At 39.4% G+C, this 24048-nt stretch overlaps 1 protein-coding gene across 1 annotated transcript in view; it reads left to right on the plus strand.

Annotated features, from left to right (window-relative positions):
- The first annotated feature begins 2864 nt into the window (after window positions 1-2864).
- The window catches only part of LOC306756308 (myocyte-specific enhancer factor 2A-like), a 77791-nt gene continuing 56607 nt past the window's right edge, over window positions 2865-24048 (plus strand). Inside the window, exon 1 of the mRNA XM_079241034.1 lies at window positions 2865-2998. The gene's annotated coding sequence lies outside the window, so the exon portion shown is untranslated. The remainder of the gene's footprint in view (window positions 2999-24048) is intronic.

The raw sequence follows: 24048 nt of genomic DNA on the forward strand, positions 1-24048 counted from the left end.
TTTTTTCCATTTTAATAGTATAAAAATCATTTTAAGTTTTTTTTTTTTTTTGCTTTTTAACTTTATTTTTGTACTTTTTATTACCTTTTTAAGGTTTTTATTGGTGATTTCACCAGACAGTCATGTTTGAAAAGGCAGAGATTCTCGATCCTGGTCCTCAAGGGCTGCCGTCCTTCAGGTTTTCTAAGTGTCCCTGCTGCAACGCACCTGATTCAAGTCTGTGTATTTTGCAAACCTGTGCAGAGCTTGTCTGAGTCTGAGTCAGGTGTTTTCCAGCAGAGACACTTTGAAAACCTGCAGGACACCGGGCCTCTAGGACCAGGATTTGTCCCTGTTGTAATGTCTTCATTGTGGACCAGTCTGTAAACAAAGACAATCATTAGGGGCATTAAAATCACTTCAAACTGAGCTTGAATCACATCAATACAACCACATTGTTGATCATAAGGCAGAATTTGAATATACAGCTTAATAATACTTGTCTGTTGGGGCAGTTCACACGTCACGGAGAGGATGTAAAAGTCATAATACCACCAGATGTGTGGACCAGATGTGGGAGTTAATTGGGCCTGAATAAGCACTGATCAAACCTCTGACCGGGCTTGTAGCTGTGGTATCTCGAGTCTTTCGCAGAACAGAGGTTAAACATTTGACATCAACCTAAAAATTTCTTACACAGTTACGCTGATGACACTGAACTCTTTATTACCATCTCACCAGGGGACTCTGGTCCTGGTCAAAGCTTTTGTGTCTTCCTCCATCAAATCAAGACATGGATGTTCCAGAAATTTCTTCAGCTAAATTAAGATAAAACTGAAATGACCGTTTGTGGAAACAGCCTTTTACTTCCTGAGGAAATTGTCCACAATACAAAGACTGACGGCTGAACAGGATTCAGAAAAAGGTGTCTCGACTACTGACTCAACTATAACAAGCTAAAATCTCCAAACTGTCTTCCTGTGAGAAAAATGGGTCCTTTTAAAATGCTGCTCCTGGTATTAAAAGCTCTGAATGGTTCAAGTCCAGAATGTAGATCTGACCTGCTGTTGACATACTGGCCACCAACACTTCAAATTGAGATAATGGGTCACATTTCCATCCAGAGATTTAAAAAAAAACCCAAAAACATTTAGCTGTTTTGCTCCTAATATCTGGACTAACAGCAAACCTGAACTCTGATCCAAACCATAGCTATTTTAAATGACTAGAGTTGTTTTTTTTTTTATTTTAGCTTTGCTTTTATTTTAATATTTTTTATGTAAAGCACTTTGAGCTGTTGTCTTGTACATAAAATGTGTTGCAGAAATGAGTCTAGCTAAATGGTGACGTGGTGATTAGCGACGTTGCCTCTCAGCAAGAAGGTCCCTGAAGCGAGTCGGGCATTTCTGTGTGGAGTTCATATGTTCTTCTCATGTGTGTGGGTTCTATACGGCTTCCTCCCAAAGTCCAAACACAGTCAGGGGTGTCCAGCTCTGGTCCTAGAGGGCCACAGTCCTGTAGATTTTCCATGTGTCTGCTCCAACACAGATGACTCAAATTAGTCATTTAGGTTGTTGGATCCATTTAATGTCAGCCAGGTGCGTTGAAAAATACAGGACAGTATTGACATCATTACCATATTTCTGCTCTTCCTGCAGGCCTTCCTGGATAAAAGTTGCAATGCATGTTGGTTTCTCTTTCCTATCATCACCATTGCAACCAGTCGAGGCAGATGGCTTACCTCCCTGAACCCGAGGATTTTTCCTTTCCACTCTCACCTCGTGCTGCTCAGGATGGGGGTTTGGATTAAACTTAAGATTTGATGTTTGTTTTCCTTAACTATGCTATTTATCATGTAATTTACAGATAAAGATGAACTGAATTCTATAAATTTAAGGCTGGAAAACTGTCAGAATCGTCATAAATAAAGAGGAAAAAGTGTTTATTTTAGTGGTTTACCACTGTAACAAGGAACCTACACATTCAAAATCAGCTTCACTCAGAAATAAAGTCAAATTCAGATATTAAACACATCAGGTGTACAAACTTTGTTTCAATGCATAACTTTGTTGTTTATGCATTATGTATAAGATGAAGGTTGTAATTCACCTGCATGATGTTTCCCCCTCATAATTAAGAAAAAAATATGAAAATAGTCTCAATAGTTTGTGCTGGAAAAAAGAGTGTGCTGCTTTAGTTTTTGAGACATTAAAACGTTCTTTATATGGTTAATCTGAGGGCATGCAGCTCCCCATTGTCTTAAACATGAACCGAATATGGTCTTGTTTGGTCGTGTCACGTTTGTGCTGCATTTTTTTTAGATCATTTGGGCAACAATAGGGAGGTGGGTGACGTCAGACTGATATTGAAATAATCATATCTAAAAACTACAGCATAAACAATCATTTTTGCAGCACAGATTTATTCCCGTATTAATGGTTTAATTTAGACCGTCTGTTAGAATTCCCTAATTTTTTTTTGGTATATGTAGATTACAATTATCTAGCGGCCCCCTGAAATCATTTCACGACCCCTATTTGGGTCGCGACCCCCAGTTTAAGAAACGTTGCTTTAAACACCGCTGATTACTCCCAGAAAAACAATTTATTTTTAATATTTCGCATGTCATTTACATGTGCCTCACCACCCCTCCCTGCATTAAAAAAAACAAAACAAAACCTTTTTGTGGTTATTGAGTGAACTTCTTCATATGAACCTTGACGAGCTCTTCATCACTCATGAATAATTTTCTCTCTACATTTCGAGTACATCTCTTGCGGCTTACTCGTGCAGTCAAGCAGAAAACACGCAGGAAAAGGCAGCAGATCAGAAAGGCGTTCACACGCTCCGCTCGTGCACGCATACGTAGCCCGACACGCGCTCCGGTGGGAGGAGACAAAGCTCTCGCTCGCTCGGAGTTTTGTTTCCTAAAAAATAGCGAGTTTTGTCTTTTGGCGTCTCTTCTGCTGGACACGCTGTGATTAAAACCCCGCATCTGTGTTGTCTCAGGCAGGCGGAGGTAAGTGAAGTAAACACGGCTGTCTGTACGTGTGGTGGTGCGTTCAATGACACTCTGCTGCTGTGTTGCAGGGAGCCGCTGTACTTCATCCTGTGTTGCGATAATTTCGCTTTTGTTTCAATGTTACTCTGAAACTATCTCATGCACAGATATAACTCTGTCAATCTGGTGCTAATGTGTTGTTTGTACCCACTAAGAGGACGTAACTTACAGTTATTGTAATTTTGTGAGGTTGTATTGACGTGTTCTGTGCATGTTTTGATAAGTCAAAGTCCCCTGAAGGAGATTGAGCTTTATAAAACTTTCATCAGCTTCTGCAACTCTAAAACATTAGCAGGTTGCATCTTCTGGTTATGTTTAATTCACATCTTATCTGTGAAGATTACGACATATACTGTAAAAATAAACAAACAAACAGAAGGTGCGAAATTTCCAGTGCGATTATAAAAGATGTTCCAGCAGCCCAAACCAGAAATATCAGTGCAAAATACTTTAATTAATAGCTTGATATCACAAAATACCTCTAATATTTATGTTTCTGGGCAGGTTTAAGGGAATTTGGTTGAGTAGTTTTTATTATCAGTCAATTTGGACGTTTTTAAGGCATTTTTCCTGCTTTCTTTGAGATCCTTGTCCTTTCCTTCTGTTATCTGATTATCTTTATCCACGTATTCACTTAGACAATCAAGAAGCCATAAACATCCCGATGGAGTCTCAAGTAAAACCTTTCTTTATCCAACTTTGCTTATCCAAACCATTAAATATGAAATTTAAAGCAATCATGTTTACTTTTGAGTCTTTAACAAAAAATTTTTTTACTTACAAAAGACATGTTGATGATTAAAATCAGTTATCTTTTGCTTCAGTTAATTGACTTTTTATAGAACATCTGAACTTTTACTCACTGATGCACAGCAGACAAGTCAGAGGTGTGACGCTTTAAAGACCAGACCACACATATTTTTCATGACAGACAAAAACCCTCCATAGGAATCAATCTTTTGATATTAAGCTAAAAAAAGCTGCACGTAGCATTAATTTCAGCTCTCACACTGTTGTTATGTGTGTTTACCATCCTGCATGTGTTTGCAAACAATGCAGACATGACGACCAAGTGAAAACAGACTTTTTATCCTTTTTTCAGAATAATTACATCACTAAGTTTCACAAAGACTTGATATGTATAGGAGAAGAATTGTCCTTTCTGCTAACCTGTCTGCTGCTTTCTACTCGCTTCATACATACAAATTCATACAAATACATGTGATATTGTCAACACAATGATGAGCCTCATTTAGAATTTTGTTGGAATTTGATAATTTAGAAATGATTTCCACAACTGGATCTGATTTGTTCTGATCTAATATGGTTTTAGGTCAGTATTATTAAAAGGTTTTTTTGTTTAATCACATGACTTTGTTGTTATATGCAACATATTAATACTAGTATTATAATGACATTCAACAACAAATTAATGAAGTCTTGGAAGTTAAAGATGGCTGTAAGGAGCAGTCTGCCTTCACAAACATGATGTGTGGAGTGTCTTGTCACACTCATGTCCGTAGCCAGGTATCACATGTAATGCCCTCTCTGCTGACTGAAGTTTAATTTTCACATTTTCTTTTACCGACTGGTACCTGTTTGGAATGAACTTTTCAGAGAGACATTTGCGAGACATAGTGTGGTTCTGCTACTTTCATTAGCCACCTGAAGCCTTCATTATTTACAACGTAATATGGGTGCATATCCTTGCAAATGAAGCCCGCAATCGCCTCAGTTATTTTGAGAGAACATGCAGAATTGGCTGGTAGTTGTAAAGTTTGCTTGAGTTTCATTGGTTGCGGCCCGGTGGACGGCTTAGACATGAGCTCTTGGTGATGTCCCAACATGTGGTTCCTCAGGTTCGTCGTATTTCTGCGAAATGTCACCTCCATCTTGCAAATCGCTTTGCTTTTGTTGAGTTCCTCTTTCTGTTTGTCTTTTCTGAGTCCACAAATGTTTCCAGATCTCAGCCTTAAATGTTTTGGGCGTTTTCAAAGCGGGGCGTAGCTAACAGTGCTAGTGCCACACGCCATATTCACTGTTTTAAAGTCGTCACACGTAGCGCGCATTTGTGAATTTAATGATGGGGCAAAAAGGTTAAAGTTCACCTGGGAAAATTTTCTTTAAAAAAAAAAAAAAAAAAATCTTTGGACTTATGAATTGACAATTAGGAATTAATATGAAAATCAATTCAGAATAGCAGAATCAATCTTTTCAACACACCTCAAGGGCTTTCTGTTGAAGATGCCTGCAGGGGTAATTCACACCTGACGTGTTCAGTTGCTCGAATGTCAGTGGAAAGTAAATGAGGCCTTGCTTCATCATAGTAATCTGTGTTCAGCAAACCTCACAACTATGCTAATACTGGTTTTTTTTAATAGTATCACTCAATATGCTGTAGTTTTTTGGAATTGATCTCATCTCATCCACTGTAATCTCTTTTTATAAGCTGGGGACAAACTGACTAGCTGCGTTTCCATCACACCTAGAATTGCGCAAAACAATATCGCAATAAAAAAAAAAACACTAATGGAAACATTTTTAGAAAAAAAGTCTCAAATATCGGCTAAAAATTTTCACGCCTGCATGAGGTGGTTTTTCAGAAGTCTCAATATACAAGTATATCGCAAAAGTGTAATGTAAACCCTTTTCCCATTTACGTATCCCTGGATGTGACTTAGGGGGTCATATGACCAGTTCATTTCCGGATGGCGAGGTATGCAACAAATGACAGCTTTTTACAAAGAATGAGAAAGGAAATGAAAATTCTCAGCAGTGAGTAGAAAACCTTAGAATAACTCTATGTGGCTACCTGAGCCCTGGGGTCCACTGAACACGGAAGCGCCGCGCCTTCACAGCTGACTGAGCCAACACCAGTCAATAGGACTGGTTTTACCAGGTGCGTTGCGGTGTATTTCTGAAGCTTTCCCGAAGTGCTGTTGCTTTCCACTTCTCTAAAATATGCATCAGTCATATTTTAGCCGCTTGCCGTTTTGAAACCTCGTCAGTCTGGAGCAAAGCGGATGGTTCAGGCAGGAAATCAGCTGATAAAAACCAAAGTGGATCCAGTGAATTTTGCCAGTAAAAGACTATATATTTTGTTTTGGGTGCATTTTACTCTAAACATCAACATTTCCTCATAAACTTTATAACAAGAGAATATTTACATCACACAAAGTGTTGAGCCATTGTTGCCTGCAGTTTGAAGGAAGCCAAAAGCTGATGTGCACACCTTGTGATTGGTCAGCTTGTAATTAATTTTTTTCTGGAGGCCTGGAGCTTCTCACTGAACTTATGTTGTAGCTGCAGAAGATGAACTGCAACAATTGCAACACAGTTAATCTGCATAAGGTGTGCCGGCCCTACCGTATGCAAACGTCACACAAGTATAGATCATAGGCTGTATTTAAAAGATGGATGGAGCCTCCGTGACGCCACTGATTCTGAAGAGCTAAATGAAGTTTCTACCATCTCCATCTTGGCAGCGTCACGTTTGTCCTCTTTCCTGGAAAATACAAAAATAGGCAAAGAGGAAGAAGTGGGAGGTGGGGCTGTGAGCGTCATGGTGGATGATTGACATCCTGTGAACTCCGACCGGTCTGTAGCTAAGAGCTTACCAAGCTAACTCAGAGCTAACAGGAGTTAACCTGCTACAGAGGTAAGCTGGCTAAAGCTAAGTCACGTTGCTAACAGGCTAAAAACCACGGTTGTTCTACTTTCTTCTTACCTGAAGCGGGAGATTGGGTACCTGTCAATCAAAAGGACGCGCCCCTATTTACGCCGAATTTTGAGATGAAATTACTTCTAAATGGAGGAGATAGAAAAAAATTCACTTACCCACTGTTATTATTTAAAGGTAAACCTGACATATTAAACCTAAAATGGATTTTTGAACCAGGCTGTAAACATGTTTATTTCTGCTGTGACGTTGGTATTTTTAACATGGGAGTCTATGGGGATTCACTCGGTTTTGCAGCCCCTAGTGGATGAAGGGGGAACTGCAGTTTTAGGCACTTTCGCAAAGGCTTCACTTTTAACCACCAGAGGTTGCTGCCTTTTATAAATCCTGCTTAAATGCTACTACAGTGTTTTTCTGTACCTCTGTTATTTATCCTCTTGGTGCCTCATATTTTCTTAGTTTGAAACTGATTGTTCGTGTCCGCCAGTTTTTAGCTGCCCTGAGCTTTAAACTTTAAACCAATCAGTATTCAGTAAGTGTGAAACGTCATCAGCTTGCTCGCGCTCTGGAAAACATAAACACTGTGTTTAATTCCCTTACAGCTATTGGCTCAAGTTCAGTCATAACTTTGTGTTTTTTTTAAAAATATTTTATTATTTTCAAAGAAAAGGTATTTAATTAACTCATTTAGCTGCACCTTTTTATGCAACAAGAACGTTTTGGGGTTTTTTTTGCTGCTGTTTCAAAGTAATACTACAGTGCAGTAAATAGGGATCCAAATATTTAATAATTGATGCAAATATTTATTAGAAATGCCTTAGACAGTTCTTAAATCAGTTTAGTTGTTTCAGCATCTCTTCAGATGCTTCATATTATTGAAGCATCTGAATTTAATTGAATTTCCCTTTGGGGATTATTAAAGTATTTTTCATTTTATATTAATATCTTTTCTACGACCATGAGGTGTGTCTTCTGACATGGTTGTTGAAGAAATGTGAAGCTTCTCAGTGCATCAGTGAGTTTGGGTGAAATAACTTTTCAGCTAAAAGATAATTAGCCATGCAGAATTTATCTGTTAGGAGGCTTGAAGCTATTTGCGTAGTTGAGTCCAGGCTGTAACATTTTATTATTTTGACAGTCCATTAACGCATCTTTTGTTTTTGATAGCATGAGTTTAGGAGAAAATTTTTAAGAAATGTATTTATTTCTTGTATTTTATGTTTTCTAGTTTCTACTCTGTTATCTAAAAGCTGACGTAGCTTAAAAGCTACTGGCTCCGTAGCTCAGGCACCTATACTCGTCACTCCTGCCTGTTTTTTGTTTTCATATTTCATTAGTGGTGCTCGCAGCATGTCCCATCAACTTCGATTATCCTCCCTGTCAACCCACCGGCGTTGCCTGTCTGCTGGCTTTAGTGATTACAGGCTTCAGGGGACAGGTAATCAGGTCATGGTTACACCGTCAGTCTGCTGAGACCACCAGGAGCATATGGGATGAGTAAACTCTCCCATCTTCAGTTACCTCCTACCAAACCAAGAGTTACTGTCCAGTCAGCAGGACATGGGAGTATTTTAATTTAGCTACACAGTAGGGCTTGTAGCTCTTTTTCTGTTGCTAGTAAGTGAAATTATGAAAAGGACAGTTCCAGAAATAAAGTGGGAAAAGAGTCTGTGAATGTACACGGCCACTTTCTATGTATGCAGTAGAATAGTTTTACATGAAAATAAATTGCTGCATAAATAAACAACAAATAAACATTACAATATGCAAAGCATTAAATGATAGCTAGTGACTATAGCGGCTCATCTGTTGGTTAAATAGCTTGATATCATCTCTCATGAATTAGTAGAGACGACAGTCAGCTAAAAAACATACAATAAGGCTGTCAGATTAATTACGGACCTTATTTTTCTGACACTGCTCACTTCTGGACAAAATATAATGTATTTTCAATGAGTTAGTTGTGAAAAAGACAAATAGGAGCCTGATAATATATGTGTGTGTGTATATGTGTATATATATATATATATATATATATATATATATATATATATATATATATATATGAACAAAAGTACTAATTGTGTTGTTTAATGTGTTTAAAAAAAATGAAAAATGAAAAAAATTAAGGTAGTAATATTACAGATTTCTCTCTACATTAATAGGTTTTATTTTGACAGTCCTGAAAAAATACCAAATTTATTTGATTAATGTAGCTTATCTATCCTATAATTAATATCTGGTAAACCCCTAGAATGATCTCACGACCTCCAGTTTGAGAACTGGGTTTATGTTGCTTCATGCTACAGACGGATATAGAAAAATCAATGAAAAGTTATTGAACACGTGGAGCTGCTTGTAGAAGCGGAAGCCTTTTAAATATGATCGCAGATATCCAGACATGCTTTAATATGCACTGATTCTATCTGGCAAAGTGGGTCAGGTCAGCTTTATAAACAAACAAACAAAAAAGAAAATGTATATGTGGCTGTATTCACATATATCACCATCTATCTTCTGTATTGATCAGGAATGAACACAGCTGGAAAGTTATTTCCACAGAGAAAATCCTACTGTATCTTTTTTTTTTCAAATGAGGATGTTGTTTTGATAACAGAATCAATATAGCACTCCTCATTTGGCTGATAACTGTTATTGATATCGCCCACACACACAGACACACACACACACACACCTAATTGCAGAGAGTATCTAGTTTCTACTGTAAGGGAGTTAAAATGCAGTATTATTCTGTGTCCTTTTGTCAGGTTATTTCATAACAAATACAAATTCCTTTCATGCACTCAGTTAAGAACAGATCCCTGAGCAGAATCACAACTAAAAGGGAGGGTTGTTCTTTCAGGAAAGCGTTAATAACTCCTAATTTACGTGCAAACACTGGGTTAGGGTTAGGGAGTGTAAATCTGAGGCGTAAATTGGGCCGGGGCGTTTTTCCACCTTACAAAAGTTTATGTAGCTCTTGGAGTTGTAGTGTTAAAAAACTTCCACATTGCTGACATTTAGAGTTCCACTTGCTGCAGGTGACGAGCCTGCTGCATGATATTATGATGTTCCTACAGGTTCATCTATTTTAAGTAATCAGGCTATTTTGTTGTCCGATACTTAATTTTAAAGCCAATATCAGTCAGTACCAGTATTGTGTACAGCTGAACCACATGGCAACGGACTGCCAATACATAGCTTAATGCCTGGCAACACAGATTCTCTCATGATCAGGATTTTGCAGATGTTTTGAGAATAAAGTTGCCTCACAAGGTAAAGACCTGATGGATTTTTATGGAGATTTTATCAGTCTGGTGGTTTATGTGAAAATCTCCTGGTTCATCCTGTTTTGTACACATTGGTTTCCTGTTAATGGTTTCCATCTGCTCCAGATGTTATCAGTTGACCACAGCTTGATTCAGATTGCATCACCTGTTTCTTGTTGAATCACCTTCAACTGGCTTTGTGCTGTATTTCTTTCAACTTCACACCACAGTGTTGTTAATCTGAAAGCTGCAGATTTCACCCTTTCTGGTATTTACATTTTCACAACTCATGCATCAACATGTTGGAGCCTAGCATGTAAACGGTGCCATATACTAGAAATGCATGTGTGGAAATGTGTGATGGTCATAGCATGTGGTTTGGTTTGAGCTGATTTTATTTTAGTTCTAACCACAAATGGAAAACAAAGGGAGTACCAGCCACTGGATGTAAATATGCCACCCTTGGTATAAATGTCACGACACTCATGACACTAGAAATAATTCAAAAGCAGAACATTAAGATGCTGTGTCAACTCAGAATCGCATAAAGCATTTACAGACTGTCACTTTGCTCTGATTAAAAACTGCAGCCACTAACAAAGTCACTTTTAAAGTAAGTTGAAGGCAAAATCCTGTGCAGCAATTTCAGCCAAACTCACATGTGTAATGGTTTCCACAGAGAAGGTTTAACAACAGGATGTCGTAAACATTTTCCTCATAAAACTCATAGCGGAGGGATACTTTTATCAATAGCCCTGCTCCTATGTACACTGTCCAAGAATGCTAGTCCAATTAAGGGTGCATTCACATCAGGATCGTCCTCTAGACTTAGTCCGATTGGGGACTTGACTCAGTTGGAGGGGGGTGTATCCATGTTTACCGAAATCGTATTCACACTGTGCTTTGGTCAAACGAGCCGAACCATTTGAATAATATATCCCTATCCCTCCCAAGGTGGCGCTGCAGTAGTATTTAGCAAAAGAGACGATAACGTGAAGAAGAAAGCTATGTTACTAGCTAAACATGGAGATCAAACTACCGCTGTTTTTAGGGCTGCTCGATTATGACAAAAATTATAACCACGATTATTTTGACTGAAATTAAGATCTGGATTATTTAATACATTTATCCAGTATTTTTAAACAACGCTGCACGTCATGGTGTTCTCGACTCCGTGTCGTGCATTATAACCGTCTAATGAACGGTTCCAAGTTGTTTAATCCGCTTTTACCGCTTATGTAGGAACTATTTTACGTTGGCCTCGATGTACGTTTTATACCAAACAACCGCTGTCAGGCTGCAGCGCGTTTCTCTCATTCACCTGTTAAAAGACAGCTGATCTGAACCAGCTAATTAACACGTTGTTACGGTAACACCCGCAATGGAGGGATATTACAGTGACTTAACTTGCCGAACTATGTATACGAAAATAATGCAGCCCGTTCTCAGTGACAATGGTATAAACTATGTTTAGGTGAACTTCCACAACCTACTGCAGTTATTCTACATTGACCTGCAGCCGGAGCCGACTGAGACTGGCCGCCTGGGAGTGCTTTAGGACGGGAGAGGCTCCCGCTGCTCCTTCCTTACAGTAACTGCAGAACAATATGTGTCTTCAAGTCAGTCGCCAAAACACCAGAAAAGTCTCTAATAAGTTCAGTAAAAGTTACTAAATTAGTCTCTCGTCGCTTTTAACAGAAAAAGTCACCAGATTTAGCGAGAAATTTGGCAAGTTGTCAACAGTGGCTGAAAGAAAGCAAAGCGGCTGTGGGAGGAGTTTACAGCACAGCGCTGCAATGCCAGTGACGCTCTATTAGCAACTGAAAAAAGCAGGAGAGAAAACTGCAAAGAGAAAAATTTATTTTTATGATCATTGAAAACCCAGATCGTAATTGAGATTAAAATCCGATTAATCGCCCGGCCCCTATTTGTATTGGTGAGGTAACTTCAGAAAGGATGGGTCATTTATTACAACCTAATGAAATCTTACACAGTTATAACAGCAATAATAACCAATCATGTTCACATAAACAGATTTGGTATCGGCAGATATTCAAATTTCAGATATCTGCATTGGATCGGAACTCCCAAAAAGTGGATCGGTGCATCATTAATCATTATTCTGTCAAGACTTTGTGGGAGTGGGCAGACACGCCGACATGAGCGCTTTTTCTAGTCATACAGACCACTCAAAGCGCTTTACACTACTTGTCACATTCACCCATTCACACACACACACTCACTCAACACACTCATACCCCGATAGGCACATCGGGGGGCAGTTTGGGGTTCAGTGTCTTGCCCTAGGACACTTCGGCATTTCAGGGGAAGCCTGGAATCGATCCTCCAACTTACCAGTTGAAGGACAACTGCTCTTCCTCCTGAGCTACAGCCGCCCTATTTCCATTGGGGCACGTACTCAATGGCTGTGTGGCGTCTGCCATCCTTTGCCATCCTGTGTATGGGCGTGATGTCATTGCTGTGGTGGGTTGATGTGGCTTCATGCTTCGTAGTGGCTTCTGGTTAGCCAGGTCTTGGGGCCCTCTTTATTGCCTTCTGATCCTTGGAAAGTTTGCATTTGACCACTCATCACTGAACACATCTCAGTCCTTTTATTCCGCATTCACTCGTAGTGTGCATGTTTGCACAGTCACCGTATTGTTGTGTAGGTTTAGGGTGCATTTACATCTTGGCTCAGCTGTTGGACGGAGTTCCATACAAACCGAGATCGCATTACCATTGCGCTTTGGTCAAATGGGCCAAACCATTAGAAAAATATATCCCCATTCCCACCAAAGCTTACGTTGCACTAGTATTAGCAAAAGAGAGAACAAGTGAGGAAGGAAATTCTGTTTCCTCTTCTTCCAAGTTAAACATGGAGATGAAACTATGAAAGCTGTTTTGGGTTTTTTATTTTGTCTAATGCAAGTATCCTTCAGAAATACACTGCAACAATGGCACATTATGAACAACAGACAAGGCAGAGGACTGAGTGTGATGTCATTTTCACATTTTCTTTTTCTTCTTAGTCATTTCAGTCGACGAATATTCAGTTGAAGCAAACTTTTGAAGTTCAACATTTTACCTGGTTTTTCAGCTTATTTTCTCAAAATTGCCACCAAATTCATGATAGTACAGATTGTAAAAGCCTCACAAAGAGTTTAAACTAAAATAATTTCTTACAACTAGAGTAATACTTTTTGTAAAATGTAAATGTTGATGAACTGTGGAAGGTAACTGTGGTACCTGGAAGATGACATTTTCTTATCATTCATCGACCTTGTCCGTTAGGATCCTCTGGAGTCCATGTGCTCCCCAGTGGTATTTCCTTTCCCTCCTACTTTCTCCAATGATAGAATATTTGGGGCCGTGTGGTTAACAGAAATAGCAACACTTCTGAAGGACAGACTTTTTGCACTGCACTGAATAGAAGAAGCAGTGTTCATATATATGTGTGTGTGTGTTTCCCTTTTTTTCTAATAGCTATTTTGAGTTCTCTATGACTGACCAAGTATTTTTTTTCAAGTCAGTTACATAGCCTCCTTCAGCAGTTTCAAGCTGATGCAGACTGCTCCAGGATGGACCCAGTATTTCCAGTTTGATTAGCTGTGGCGATGAGTGGTTAAACCCAAACCATCACAGACAGCAGAAGAGATAAGAGGACCTCGCTCTGGCTGTAAAAGCTTGTTGTGAACTTGTGACCCGTTGTTGTTGTTGTGATTTTGGAAAAGCACAGACACGCTTTAGCTTTCTCCACTGCACTGAAATCTTCTCGTTTGAATGTGTCCACAGGAGTATTGATCCATAATAGGAGGAAACTTTCCTTTTCTCAGCTGAAACGGATGCATAAGATTTCATCTCTAATAAATAAAACCAAAGTAAAATTAATTAAATACAATCCTGAATTCCTCCCCTGGGTATGAACAAAGTATTTATCTTTCCATCCATCCATCCATCCAGACTGGCAACCTGTCGATGCTTAATTGGACTAAATGGTTAAGAAATTTAATGAATGAGACTCATTTGTCCGTTTTCCTACCTTGTCCTCATTATGTGTAGTCTAAAACAAAGAACAGGTCCTTTTGCTTCCTGCAGGGAAAGCGAGAATAATCACAATGAATCCCTGTATTTCAACCTTTTAACCAGTTTTGTAATGAAAAGTTTTGGAACGATGTTGCTTTTTTTGCTACTCCACTATAGATTTAGTCACACTGGAATTCAAGGACTGCAGTGTGTCAAACTCCTCTGTTTTGGATCAGGTTGGTAATTCTGGGACCAATAAAAGACATCTTAGGTTGGATATTCAGGCATCCCTCCCAGTTTTTGCCTGGGGATGTGCAAAATAATGTGACTTTATACACCAAACTGAAGTGAAAAACAGTGCTGACAAGAGGCTTACTGCTGGGTGCAAGAAGACAAGGCTGAGTCGTGCAGCAACAGTGAAGGGAAAGAAATACGTAAAAATAACCGTAGCAGTGTCTGCAGTGTTTTTTTATGACAACAGTGTTATCAATTAAAGCAAGTTTATCAGCTGGTTTTTGGATCATCCACAGTCTGACTGTATGAAAATAATCAACTTTGCAGCTGCATGAAATCAGGAAGGCCTTGTGTTACTTTGTAAAGTGTTTCCTTTGCTAAAGGACATGTTAAAGGACACACTAAAGCTCTTTTCCCTTCAGCTTGTTTTGTCTCAGTCATCTATATACGTCATCTATCTGTCATCTATATACGTATTGCTAAGTTTACTTATTTCCTAAGCAAAAAAGTCAACAAGTTAATAATCTTACTTGTGAATTCAAACCTGACAAGTCGGTTCTCCATTGATCTTTGTTACAAATTTATAAATGGCTTTATAATTTTCTGAGATCAGTCTAATCCAATACTTTCTCCAGAGTAGCATGATGGTTAATGTTCACCACGTTAGTAATGAGTAAAGCTCAGGTGGTCTAGGTTAGGTAAAAAACCATAAAAGTAAAATAAATAAAAGCCTTCCATTGTTAAGCATTTGTTGACATAGAATCCATCCTGAGATGTTTTACTGTGAAATCCCATCTCATAATTTCCAACATAGCTGGTTTTAAGATGAATGATGTTGGTATAAAACAATCCATTTGTATGTTTTTCTGTTTTATTATGGATGTTACTAATAATCACGTCCTATATCGGCTGGTGTCACTGAATATTGGCTGAAATGTTAACATGATTTTTAACCCCATCCTCCTTGATTTAAATGATTCACAGACAGTTTAAAAGGACTACGGGACATATAAAATGTGTTTTATTTGCAATTTTATATTAGGGAAATATTGCAAATGTGGTCATTTTGTTTAGAAATACCTTTTGGCAATGATTAATCTCCTCTTTCCTTCCTTGTACTCTGCACTACTGCACACTATTTTCCTCTTCCTGTGGTTTCTGGAAAGTGTCTAATCTTTTGGACTTGACGACTCTTCCTGTGGGTCACCCCATAAATCAGCGTTGAGCCAGCATTTCCAAGCCGGCCAAACCACCGACTGCGTCTCACCGTGCGGCCACACACCAGCACGTTTGATGCTAAATATGCTGCAGAGGAGCACAGAAATTACACTCAATAAATACAGAAATCAAATAAAACAATTTCCAAATATTAACCTTGCAATCCACTTTCCTGCAGTCGTATAAACCTGCCTTTGTTGCTGACAGTAAATAGGTTTCCCTCAGCTCTGCCAGTTTAAACAGTAATGTTGGGTCAGTGGGAGCGTGGCTTGGCTTAATTAAACTCAGTGTTGGTTTGCAGGGACTGGGTCCAGGCCAGGGTACTGTGGGTGTGCTCACCGTCCTGACACCGGTCCTAATGGTGCCAACACTTCATTATTGCAGGCTGTGCATGGAGACACTCTCCCTTCATGCGCTACTTTATGACTGAAACCTCCAAACTCTCCATTTAAGAGTCTGGTTTAAGCAAACTGTGTCTGGCTTTTAGGGATTTTCCACGAGCCCAGGTTGAGCTGCTTGATGCTGTAATATGCTGCTCTGGAGTGTAAATCTTTGTTCCTTCACTGCACAGGATATCTGGACAGAACCATGCTGCTGTTGTGCAACAAAGCTTATGATGGACATCACATGCCTGTCTCAGGAGAGAAAAAAATGATGCTTGAAATACAAGAGAAAACTTGTAACGGCTTTCAGAGGTTTTATAGTTGGCTGCATTGATCAAAGCTGCAGACAATAAAACTTGAGTCAACTAATCCTCAAACACTTAGAATATGAAATAAATTACAAAATGACAAAAAGATATATAAAAATGTCGAGAGATCAAAGCCATGTAATGTTTAAAAACACAATAAAATAAAGTGAAAAGAGGCATGTCAAAAAAACAAGACAATGCAAACCAGTACAAAGAGGTGATGGCTCTTCAGTTGTCATGTTTACAGTCTGGGATTCAGGACCACAGTACACAGTCCTCTCAAATTCTATGTCAAAAACAAGCATCCCAGGTTATGGCAGGAGTAAACTAAGTTTAATTTAAATGTATGTAAAAGGATTTTTAAATGAGAATGAGGATTTTTTTTTTTTAACCTTAAGACAGTGTAGAGAGGCTGGGTGTGTGTTGGCAAAAACCTAGCGATACAGAATCGTTCATAATACAGGGGTTACAATACAATACATGCGATACTGTAAGCCAGACTATAAATTGCACATTTTCTTTACCAGAATTCAATGGTAAGAAAACTGTCACAACAACTAAAGCTGTTTCATGCTTGACATCAATACTTGCTCTTGACGTACAAGATCAATAAATTAATAAAAATCTTCCTGATCAGTAAAGATCTTAAATAGGTATATAAAATATATAAATATATATTTTTATTTCAAAGTATTTACCAGAATTAAGTATGCTTGATGCATAATTTACTGGTATCCTTTTAACATTTATATCCATCCATCCATCTTCTGCTGCTTATCCGGGGTCGGGTCGCGGTGGCAGCAGCCCAAGCAGGGAATCCCAGACTTCCCTCTCCCCAGCGACATTTACCAACTCTGCAGGGGGGGATCCCAAGGCGTTCCCAGGCCAGCAGAGAGATATAATCCCTCCAGTGTGTCCTGGGTTTCCCCCAGGGTCTCCCCACGGAGGGACGTGCTGGAACACCTCACCAGGGAGGTCCAGGAGGCATCCTAACCAGATGCCTGAGCCACCTCAACTGGTTCCTCTCGATGCGGAGGAGCAGCGGCTCTACTCTGAGCCCCTCCTGGATGACCAAGCTCCTCACCCTATCTCTAAGGGAGAGCCCGGCCACCCTGCGGAGGAAACTCATTTCAGCCGCCTGTGTACGAGATCTCGTTCTTTCAGTCACGAACCACATCTCATGACCATAGGTGAGGGTAGGAACGTAGATCTACTGGTAAATCGAGAGCTGCGCCTTCTGGCTCAGCTCCTTCTTCACCACGACAGACCGGCGCAGAGTCCGCATTACTGCAGACGCCGCATTACTGCAGACACCGCACCAATCCGTCTGTCGATCTCGCGCTCCATCCTTCCTTCACTCGTGAACAAGACCCCGAGATATTTAAACTCCTCCACTTGAGGTAGGACCTGACTCCCGACCCGGAGAGGGCAATCCACCCTGAGCACCATGGTCTCAGATTTGGAGGTGCTGATTCCCTTCCCAGCCGCTTCACGCTTGGCTGCGGATCGCTCAAGCGAGAGCTGGAGACCACGACCAGATGAAGCCAACAGGACCACGTCATCTGCAAAAAGCAGAGACCCAATCCTGAGGCCACCAAGCCGGATCCCCTCAACACCTCGGCTCCACCTAGAAATTCTGTCCATATAAGCCTTGGTGGAGTCCAACCCTCACCGGAAACGAATCGGACTTACTACCGGCAATGCGGACCAAGCTCTGACACTTGTCGTACAGGGACCGGACAGCTCGTACAAGGGGGTCCGGTACCCCATACTCTTGGAGTACCCCCACAGGGTTAGAAATCAGAAACTTGGTTTTACTGTAATTTAGTTGAAGAAGATTTAAAGACTTTTGATTTCAGCCAGATGTTAAAATGGAGTAGAAACATTTGACAGGTATCTAGATTTTGTGGATAAGCAAAGCTGAGTATCATCTGCGTAACGATGAGCCGCCCAACTGGTTTATTAAATCAAGGGATAATATATAAAGAGGGCAAATTAAATACTTTCACACAAGAGTACAGTTTTAATGTGATGATGATTACATGCAGTTGGTTTGCAGGGTCTTCCAGACTGATGGATGCACACTGACAGACTAGTATAAGACCTCCTTCTGAACTCTACTTGTTCTGTTCATAAGCCAACTTTAGAAGTTCTCCTGTTTACCCAAGAATCTAAATGATAGATAGAAATGTTAATGTTGAAACGTATCCATGTGGTTGGGGGTTTAGTGGTGGTAATGAATTGGAGTGTATCTTGAGGACCCTCAGGATGGAGGCTTCAGATCTACTTACCATCGCTTCCCAACATAAAAAAAGAAGTTATTACTTTGCTGAAAGCACAGAATATCAAAGAGAGCATGAACAAACAAAGAAGTCAAAGAATTCATTATAATATCATTTAGTAGATCAAAAGATTGGGCTGAAGCTACAGATACAGATACTTCAGGGTTATCTTGCTGTGTAGTGAAAATCTATGCAGCCTAGATGACAGATTTATTGATTTATAGATTATTTTGAAAGATTTCATTGCACAGTGCAAATCATAGGTTGCTTAGAAGACAGTGTATAGAAACGAAGTGAGATAATAGGTTAGAATTACCCCAGATAAGGATAGAGCCATCAGATGGAAGTATTTAATCATTATTTAGCCATAATTTATTGCCATGTTTATACTTGTTTGTGTATAAACTGCTCAAATACCCATAAGTCTTTGTAGTTGCTGTGTAAAGATGCCAGGCAGAGGAAGGAAAAAGATTTTGTGACTTTAGAATAAATAGTTTTATTCAGCAGTTCATAATTATTCTGTCTTTTTCAAGAGTAAAGCATTTGCATTGCAGTGTGAAAATACTTCCGCACACAGTTTCAAGACTGTTTATATGACCTCCTGTGACTGGATTTATACCACGACTCACTGGGATCGGCTTGTTGTAAGCAGGGCCTTATGAAATCACTTTCATCCCTTTGTAATCACTGAAATTTCTTCCCAAATTCTGTCTTCCATCCTTTCTTCTGAATCCAGTAATATGATCATGCACTACTTTTATAGAACTTTGAAAGTAATTTAGGAAAATATTGTTTTAAAAAAATTAATTTGATTCTTCAGGCCTTGGTTTGACAGTATTTTTACAGGAAAGGGGATCAGAGAAAGAAGATGTGACATCCAGCAAACAGTCCAAGACCGGGATTCGAGCCTGAATCAGCTGCATTGAGGAGCTGCTGCATCTGCATTAGACTAGCTGCTCAACCAGCCACAAACATCCTGTTTTTATTTCAAACAGCGGTCTGTCATGCTGATAGTTTCCTTAACTGTTTTTCTACACTTTTCTGTATGGATCTTCAGGGCGGCCTTCAGGTGCAGAATTTGAGACTTTTCTCGGCTTCTCCTTGTCTGAATGGTCCTGGGCACCCCTGCTCTAACAAAACTAATTAGATTTTAGTGTGTAAACTAGTTCGTTTCTTTCTTCATTACTATATCTTCTTTTCTGAATAGATATGGAAATAGTCTTAAAAGTCTTGAAAGATAGAAGTTTGAAAACGTTGCTTCAGATCTGAAACACACATCCAAACACACCTCACCATGGTAACGGCTTTGCTGGAAAACCTGACAATAGCAGACAGCAAGAAAAAAAAAAAGAAAAAAGAAACCACATTGTGTGAGGATTGCGAGTTTAGACCAATTAGTGTTTTTTATGACAGGAGCAGAGAGAATTGAAGCGCAGCTGTATTTTACAGGGCAGCTTGTGTTTCAGTCTGTGTTGCAGGCATGACATCAGTGTCTCTGTGTTGAGACAGGAAAATCTTAGCCTACCGCCACCATAAAAGCAACACAATAATGAAATGACATCACAGAGGGTCAGTAATTAAATGAGCAGACTGCTGTCTTAGAGATTTTACTAGGCTGGAAGATTGTGAGTAACGTTCAGGGTGTCAGTGAATGGATCCCTGAAGCTACTGGTTTCTTCAGAGTGAAACACCTCAAACTTATTATCGTAGATTTTTTTGTTGTTATACATCTCATCATCACGGTGTCACACACTGATAGACCTTTGTGTAATCTTATTTCCTTAATGTCTGAGTCATTCAGAAATAAATTTAAACTCATCAAACCAGATAGATGTGTTTTAACTACACAGTCAAATATTAATCATAGAAATTTGAGGAATGATGTAAATAAAGTTATGTCTTGAAATCACTGAAACATGAGCGGCTCTGTCCTCACACACTGAGAACGTTTCTATGGCTACGGTTGCATGATGTTTTTTTAATTTGGAATTAATAATTTGGAATTAAATAATTCGGAATTAAAGTATTCTACGAGTTTACACAATTATAATAATTCTGAATGAACGTTTACATGAAACACTTCCTCGCTTAATTCCTCTTTAGGGCAGCAGGTTTGGAAGCGTTCTGATTGGACAGAGGGTGCATGTGACATATGATGTGTATCGTAAATAAACAAAGTTGGCACCCTGCTTCTCGTCTTTTCAGTCGTAACTTGGAAAAACTACATAATAAGTACCAGTTTCACTGCTATTTTATTATAATTTGAAGTACCAACTCAACTACTTCACTTTTTGCAGCAACTGAGTAGAAGAAGAAAGATAGACCACCGAACACGGGAGGCAACGTTAAGCACCACTCTCCAAGATCACAGACTCTTTTGGGAAGCTGCAAGAACTCTTCATTTGGGAATATTTGCAGCTTGTTTTTGACGTATCAGCTAAACTTTTGCACCTTGTTTTTGTTCAGATCTGTTAATTGTTTCAGTCCAACGTAAAACAGCATTTGTCTTTATGGCAGATGATTTAAGGCCTAAGACATCCAATCATCCCAGCCAGGCTGCTTGTGGATCGAGAAGCGCTTAAATATTACATTTCAGGCAAAAACTCATTAGCTTAGTGACCTGCAAAACAGCAGAGGCTAGCGTCAACACCAGAGGCTAGCTTGTCTGACTGTGGGTAATGTAGTAATCACAGTGTGTGCTCCTGCAAAGCCCAGCAGCAGATAACAGCATCATTTGGTTTCTTTCTCCTGACTTGTTAAGAAAGAAATGTTTGTGCTTTTCTAAGCCAGAGGAAAGGATGAAATGGAGCATTTAGGCATAGATTTTACTGGATGTCATGTTTTGTCATTGGGTGGATTTACAAGAAGCTTCATGTGCTGCTGCTTGTTGTGACATGCGTAGCATCGTGTTCTTTTACGTCAGAAATTGTGCATTGTGGCAGAGCATCATTTGCATAAAAAATGCAAATTTCATTGTTGCTTCTTTTAAGTAGCTTCACCATAAATTATATTAAACATAAATTGTCATTCGTGCGCCTGACATCAAAGAAAGCTGATATTCAGGACTGGGCATGCGGGAAGATCGTAATATAAACAAGGAAGTATTAAAGACTTCAGCCAGTAAACAAGCTGGATCTCACTCCTCCTCCCTCGGGGACCTGGTCCACCACACACAGCCTGCCTGTTTATCATCTATAAGTTCCCTCAAGAACTTTAATAAAAACTCCATTTATGAGAACTTCAAAGAATGTCCAGGCTTGCCGAGAGGGGAAACTCTTCTATCAACCCGCCTCATTACGCCCTGAGCAAAAGAGCTCTTTCTGATGGATATCATGCAAATAGGCCGCTTGAAGGAGGAAGGACGACACCAAGCAAGAGGGAAGTAAAATAAGAGCGAGAAGATGAGCAGAGCTGCAGGGGAGGTTAAGCTACAAATAAGGAATGTAATCTCTTTCATCAGTTTTTAACAGTTCAGCAAACAGTAATGAAACAAACTCTTTGACCCTCCAGCACATCGTCATGAATCAGCCAGGATCAGATCCATAAAATACTTGAATAAAATTGACGTTTTTTTCTATACATAAAGGAGACAGTAGTGTCTTTATTCTGTTGGCAGCACACGATGAGGGGCTGGTGGGGTTAGCTAGTCGTACACGCTCAGTAACAGCGGCATGAAGCCTCGTTGATCCGCTGATGCACTGACTGCTACCGAGGTTGTGATGGGGTCATCCCAATTAGAGACTGACCCAAAGTCTTTAATGAGGACGGGGGATGAAAGGGTTGCCAATTACACTGTGCTGCTTTGTACTGAAAACAACTAGGTGCTGTAAACCAGGCTGATTAACCTTCAACAGCTTTTACTTTTATTCTTTTCAGGGGAAAATGTTCAATTGAGGCATATTAATTACTGCTAATGAGGTCTGAACTTCTTTTAGGACCTGCTATTTTTTACAGTGTAGGTGTTGCTCCATATAATGGGGGTTATAGAGGTCAAGAGTCCTATTTACACGGCCCCATCATGTGAATGTTTCTCTGATGTTGGCTGGATGCTGAAAGAACACTTGTATGATGCATTACAGGTGCATTCAGACCAACAGTTCTAGTGTCTCTCTGACAGATATGGGGACTTTAGAGCTCCATAAAGGACTGCATGTCTTTAAAGCTTCATAATTATGCTACAGGAAGTCTTTTTGTATGATTAATTACAGTTGTGCTCATTTGTATTCATCCCCTTTCATTAAAGAAAATGCTGAATTTACAACAGTCACTCAAATAACGGGAGACTTAAAAAAGAAACAATAACTAAAAATTTGCAAAATTGTAATTTAGTAATCTAAGACGTTGTTATTTCATTTAATTGAGTTGAAGAAAGAAAACCAAACAAACAAACAAATGTGTCCTGGACAAATTAGAGCACTTTTCTGTCGAACAGTGGGACAAAATACCTGTCAACAGGTGCAGAAGTCTGACTGAGAGGAACAGAAAACACCTGACTGTAGCGTAAACATTAAAGGATTGTTCAACTAAATATTAGTTTATGAGTGATGAAATATGTCATAAATTATCTTATTTGTTTGCTTTTTAAGAAAAAAATACTTCTATTGAACCAGAATTAGAAAATAATGTAATGATTTTCATAGAATTTTTATTTATTATTACTTTAGTCAATTTCAGCTGATTTTACAGGCAGCTGTTTTTTCCCTTCTTTAATGAAAGGGTATGACTAAATATGAGCACAACTGAAGCTTCAAAACATACACACCTCAAAATGGGTTGCGTTAATATGAAAAAAGCAAATAAAATACTAGTACATGTGAGTTAAACCACAATGAGGAGGTGTTTTAGAATTGTTGGCAAACAAAACAGCATTTGTGATCTTGCCATAGTGATGATGAGCAACAACTTACCCCTCGCTCATTCAATTACTGAACTTTTGAGACTCTGAAAGGAGGAACTTAAGCCTTTTAAGGCATTTACAAACTGGGACTGATGCAAATAAATGACATGAAATTAAGAATACTTCTGAGGTGAAATATTGAATTTGTCTATGCATACAAAGTGCAATGCAGAACTGCAATACAAACTCACAAGATGGCAAAAATAAACATGGACTCCACATCAAGTGACACTGATATTTTACTGATGTTGGCAAAAGAACTCAACTCAACTTTATTTATATAGCACTTTCACACAACGCCAGCTGCAACAAAGTGCTGAACATTAAAGACATGCAGGGAAATTATAACAATAGAATAGAAGAAAAGGAAAAAAGGCTCAGGGTTCAGCAACAAAGTGAAGCCTATGCTGAAGTGTCAAAAATTGCAGTTCTCCCCTCATCCACTAGGGGCTCCAAAACAGAGCAAATCTCCACAGACTCCCATGTTAAAAAGATCAGAATCCAACACAGCAGTGACGGGTGCAGCTGCTAAGGTGATCAAAAGGAGACTAAGTGGCCGGTGGCAGAGAGAGGGGAATAAGGATGAGAAGCTGGAGAGGAGAAAAGGATGCCAGGATAAGAGCAAGATGAAGACAAAGTGGGAAAAGAGAACCGCGCGGAACGCCGATGCCCAAAACGTGATGCGAGAAAGCTTGATGCCCCCTAGCCACGCCTC

Source organism: Telmatherina bonti, assembly GCF_933228915.1.
Source record: "Telmatherina bonti genome assembly, chromosome: 1".
In the NCBI taxonomy this organism is placed as follows: domain Eukaryota; kingdom Metazoa; phylum Chordata; class Actinopteri; order Atheriniformes; family Telmatherinidae; genus Telmatherina; species Telmatherina bonti.